The sequence below is a fragment of the Aquarana catesbeiana genome, linkage group LG09 (genome assembly GCF_042186555.1).
Source record: "Aquarana catesbeiana isolate 2022-GZ linkage group LG09, ASM4218655v1, whole genome shotgun sequence".
NCBI lineage: Eukaryota > Metazoa > Chordata > Amphibia > Anura > Ranidae > Aquarana > Aquarana catesbeiana.
Window position 1 is genome coordinate 318,199,638 of NC_133332.1, and position 6,032 is coordinate 318,205,669.

The 6,032-nt window shown below is 43.1% G+C and overlaps 1 pseudogene; it reads left to right on the top strand.

Annotated features, from left to right (window-relative positions):
* The first annotated feature begins 200 nt into the window (after positions 1 to 200).
* LOC141109097 (U2 spliceosomal RNA) lies at positions 201 to 321 on the top strand (annotated as a pseudogene).
* Positions 322 to 6,032: the final 5,711 nt, after the last annotated feature.

Here is a 6,032-nt window from a genome sequence, read left to right on the forward strand (position 1 = left end):
CCTATGGGGCTCTTATGGGGTTCCTGTGGGATTCCTAAGGCTAAGAAATAGAGGGGATGTGTCGCTCTCTCACAAGACATAGTACTGAGGTGTCATTCCCTTGTTGTTAAAATTGCTGCAAAACCCAAGTCACCAATGAGAAAGTAGCACATGCAAGCAGGTGAGAGTTTCGCTTCCTGCTTTGCTCATCAAAGTGACAGATTGCTTCTTGAACTTTTGGGTAAGATCAAGTGTAGTATCTGTTCTTGTCAGTGTCCAGTAGGGGAGCTTCACCATTATTCTGGCATCCTGGCTGGGATTGATGGCCATATAGTATCCCTGCTAGTATGATGGGGGTCCTAAGGGATATTCTCCGTGAGAAGTAACTTGAAATGAGCATCCGCAAGGTAAGGTGGGGTGGGCAGTACTAACCTAGAGTGGGGGATTCCAAGGTTCCCAGTGCATGGTCAGGGGTCAGGAAGGTGGCGGTATTAGGCACCCTCTTGGAGTGGTGACACAGGAGTGCTCCTAGGATCACTATAGGTTTTATGGTTTTCAATATGGGGACCTTTTTGCACTACTCCTCATGGGCTGAGCCTTTTGGCAGAAACCAGGACAATTTTTGTTACCAGGCCGCAAGGCCTAGCCACTGCACTTGGATTCCATTGTGGCTAAACAGTGAGCACCCCTGGAGGTGGGAACAGAGAGTGCAAGGCTCAAAGAAGCAGGGGTGCCATTTAAGTAGATCCGATCCCTCATCAGATCTACTTGCAGAGGCACTGGCTGAGTAGACATCAGATGGTCTGTCAAGGCTGATAGCCTGACCTCTGTAAGCTTTGGAGGTGTAGCAAGACTGAGGCAGGGACCACAACCAAGATGGCACCCGAGGCAGGAGAGCGATCAGACTGGCAGAAGAGGCATAGTCAGGATTAGAGCCGAGGTCACACAAGGAGAATCAAGCTGGAGGAGAGGCAGGAGCGTAGTCAGGAACAGAGCCAAGGTCATACACAGGAACCAGGAAAAACAGAAAAATAATCAGGAGAGCAAGCCAGAGTCATACACAGTTGGTCAGGAGAGGCAGAGCCTTTATAACAAGCTGGGGATCAAATGAGGAGTCAGGCAGCAGGAGGACCAGAGACAAGCCGAGTCAGTAGCAGGAGGTCCAATGAATACAGGAAGCAAAAGAACAAGAAGTACAGGTAAGCTGAAGACCATCCAGCAAACTCTAGTTACTGCTGTCATCCTTGTATAGGGCGTTTGGTGGCAGTTCTACATGAGCATACGCTAGTGCACGCATCTGCGACAGCGTGCACGAGGGCGTGCATCGGCACAATCCTAATGCGCCTGTGTGCATTCTTGCCCAAATGAGCACGACCATACAGAATATTGGTCAACTGTGCTAGATCCTCTTTTCATCACACGCACACATCTTTGTTCTGAAGGGCGTCCTGACAGATTGTAGAGTGCGGGTCTTCAGGCCTAACCTGAAGTCTAGTGGGAGGATGTGTGGTCCTTAGGTTCCTTCCTCCACTGCTCTAGGGATTCTCTCTTTGGGAGAGCCCCCCACTCAGAACTCGTTGGTTGGCCTTTGGCCGATCATGAGGAGCTGGGTCCACTGGGCCTTTTGAGCAGGTGGACCTGAGTGTGCCTTACCCCCATCGGGAGTCTTGACCTGGGGTGGGGGGGTTCAGGGAAGGGTTCCACCTGTTTCGGGAGGAGACCATTTGACCCATCCTAAGTGCACTGTTTTAGGTGTTCACGCGCACTTTTTAGGTTCACTTCTGGCATTTAATGGCAGATAGCATTGGCAGCATGACATGGCCCTTAGGCTCCGTTCACACATAGGTGGTTCAAATCGCGTATGTGTGAACCTTAGAGCCGTAGAGCCTTAGAGAGAAGAGTTAAATCTTCACAGATGCTCCTTTCCGACTCGTTCTCTTTAATGACTTTGTATCTCTCAAGCTGCAAACAAGAGACTCCATGGAAGGAGGCGAGACTCTGGATCTCTTGCCGTAGTTCATCCAGAAGGGCCGTCCTTCAATAATGTAATGTTTGGCTCCATTCAAGGCTCATTTTTACACGATCAATAACCAATTTATATTTCATCCATACCGGCGCATTTGCTGATGTTATCTGCTTTTTAAACAATAAGATGAATTTATATTTTATGTTGCCGAAGAATCTGGAGCGTTAAGTGGCGGCTATTAAACATCTCTTTTTCCTTTTCTGAGAACCTCAGATGTTTGGCCAGACTTCCTGACAACCCCGAGCCTGAGAGTCACATAGGAGAATGGCAATAACTTTTATCTGTGTGTCCCTCCTGGCGGTTTGATAGTGTTTACCGGTATACGGCTTTTTTTTGTCTGAACCGGAAGACAGCCATCTGTTTTATCTAATGAAGAGCTTTAATTCAAGGAAAAACAAAAAAGATGCCGGCACACGTTCCTATCCTCCGAAGGGTCCTTCGTTGTTGAAGCTTCCAAGTGCCACTACAAACCAAGCTTGTCTTACGTGTTTTGGTGGGACTAAGGCCCATTTGGGCTGAAATGCATAAGTGATGGTTGGTTAGTGCTAGTAAAGAACACTTTGGAGGGTTGGAGCGTGTACCGGCATCTTCTTGTTTTATTTTGGATTATATTGGGGATGGAGAGTTCTTCTCCATGCATCTTAGAGTTGATAAACTTGACAACTGGATCAAAGAAAAAAACTTTTTTCTGCCACTAGATGTCTTCAGCCTAAGGGCCAACAGTAATTCAACCCACATCCTCTAAACCCAGGTCTTCCTGAACCCACCCCCCCTGCCTGTGATTGGACAGTAAAATGAGAGGCAGCATCTTTTTTATCTTTCTTTGGATTATATTGGAGACGAAGACTCTTTGTCCATGCCTGGTAGAGTTGATATGCTTGGTTGTATATGGGGCCGTGTATCGGCACAACTGGATTCAAGAAAAAAATAACTTTTATTTTCTCCCACTAGATGTCCTCAGTCCTAATGGCCAGCATCATTTCAACCCATTTCCTCTGACCCCAGGTTGTTCTAGAACCGCCCCCCAGCCTATGACTGGATAGTAAACCAAGAAGCAGCACAGTGATGGGCTCATCTCTCCGTCACTCTGCCCTCTCCTCCTATCAGCATTCTTCTTGTCAGCACATGAACTGATTGGCTCCTTGTGCTGCTTCTTCCTCTCGTACTCCAGCCCTGCTGTATAGTTGATATCAGGTCAAATTCTGGTACTTTGATTGCTAAAAGGACATTTAATTATGTATTAATGGTTTTTGGCTTTAGTAAGCCCAGACAGCTATCTCCAAGGGCCCTATGCAATGTTGATGTGCCACATGCATCCCCTAGGTCACTGGTCGGGCATCATAAATGTAGGCTGTTGATTCTGGGACTGCTTGGCTGGTAGATTGGCACACATTGACTGTAGCTGGAAGTCTTTGTATCTAGGAGGAAAGGGGGACAGCTCGGGCCGTTGGTGATGATCAGTCCACCATAGCCCAGACAACTGTCTCCAAGGGCCCTATGCAACGTTGACGTGCCACATGCGCCTCCTAGGCCACTGGTTGAGCACCATGAATGTAGACAATTGATTCTGGGACTTCCTGGCTGGTAGATTGACACACATTGTATCTAGGAGGGAAGGGGGACAACTAGGGACCTTGGTGATGATCAGTCCATCATAACCGGGAGGATTACATCTCTGTGACATAGAAAACCCTGCCAATAGACTCATCTTCACTCATCCAGAACCTTCTCGTCTATACTTCCATGGCCTGTCTGCTCTACACCGAGATCTCTCTCCATTAACTTCACGCAATCCCTATCCATTATTCAGCCTCCCGTCCCTTCAAATCGCTGTCAAGTGCGAAAAACTGAACCTCGTCACATCTTGTAAGCTGACAACGACCTGAAAGCAGAGATAATATCATGAACACCGATGTATGCCTATGCAACGTTGATGTGCCACATGCTCCCCCTAGGCCACTAGTCAGCACCATAAATATAGACTATTGATTCAGGGATTCTTGGCTGGTAGATTGACACACATTGACCGTAGCTGGAAGTCTTTGTATCTGGGAGGGAAGGGGGACAGCTCGGGCCCTTGGTGATGATCAGTCCATCATAGCCCAGACAACTGTCTCCAAGGGCTCTATGCAACGTTGACATGCCAAATGCGCCCCCTAGGCCGCGGGTCGGGCTCCATAAATGTAGACTATTGATTCTGGGACTTCTTGGCTGGTAGATTGACACACATTGATCGTAGCTGGAAGTCTTTGTATCTAGGAGGGAAAGGGGACAGCTCGGGCCCTTGGTGATGATCAGGCCATCATAGCCCAGACAACTATCTTCAAGGGCCCTATGCAACGTTGACGTGCCACATGCGCTCCCTAGGCCACTGGTGGGGCACCATAAATGTAGACTATTGATTCTGGGACTTCTTGGCTGGTAGATTGGCACACATTGACCGTAGCTGGAAGTCTTTGTATCTAGGAGGGAAGGGGGACAGCTCGGGCCCTTGGTGATGATCAGTCCATCATAGCCCAGACAACTATCTTCAAGGGCTCTATGCAACGTTGACGTGCCACATGCGCTCCCTAGGCCACTGGTGGGGCACCATAAATGTAGACTATTGATTCTGGGACTTCTTGGCTGGTAGATTGGCACACATTGACCGTAGCTGGAAGCCTTTGTATCTACGAGGGAAGGGGACAGCTCGGGCCCTTGGTGATGATCAGTCCATCATAACCGGGAGGATTACATCTCTGTGACATAGAAAACCCTGCCAATAGACTCATCTTCACTCATCCAGAACCTTCTCCTCTATACTTCCATGGCCTGTCTGCTCTACACCGAGATCTCTCTCCATTAACTTCACGCAATCCCTATCCATTATTCAGCCTCCCGTCCCTTCAAATCGCTGTCAAGTGCGAAAAACTGAACCTCGTCACATCTTGTAAGCTGACAACGACCTGAAAGCAGAGATAATATCATGAACACCGATGTATGCCGAGAGTTTTATCCCAGATTCTCTGCTAACTATGTCCATTGAGACCATGCCTGGAATCAGTGATGGGGGGGCAACTCCTCACTACTCTATCCAACACTAGAAAAATATGTGTTTATATATATAGGATATGATAATAAAAAAATAAAATATAAATAAATATATAAAGTTAAATAAAAAATTATTATTAATAATACTGTACAATAGAATATACAGTAATATAATATTATATATAATTTATTTATTTTATTTATTGCAGATATATATATATATATATATATATATATATATATATATATATATATATATATATAAACATATGAAAAATTATATTATAAAAAAAATAATTTATTATTAAAATAATGTACAATAGAATATCCAATAATATAATAATAATAATAATAATAATAATAATAATATAATATTATATATAATTTATTTATTTTATTCTTTTACAGGTATCTTTCTAGTGTCATCAATTTACTCAGCACTAAAATATATATATTATATATATATATATAAAAAGTATATAGATACTATATATATATATATACACATATGAAAAATTATATTATAAAAAAAATAATTTATTAATAATAATGTACAATAGAATATACAATAATATAATATTATATATCATTTTTTTTTTTTACAGGTATCTTTCTAGTGTCATCAATTTACTCAGCACTTTATATATATATATCTATAGATAGATAGATAGATAGATAGATAGATAGATAGATTCTGTATATATAAACATATGAAAAATTATATTATAAAAAAAATTAATTTATTAATAATAATGTACAATAGAGTATACAATAATATAATATTATATATCATTTATTTATTTTATTTATTACAGGTATCTCTCTAGTGTCATCAATTACATTATATTGTACGTTTATTTTAAGGTCCATACTAGGGCCAATTTAGACAGGAGCCAATTATATGATAATATAAAAAATATATACAATATATATATATCATTTTTTTGGGCTAACAAGACTCCAATTCCTTGTGGGGATCCTGCCAAGTTTAGGCACT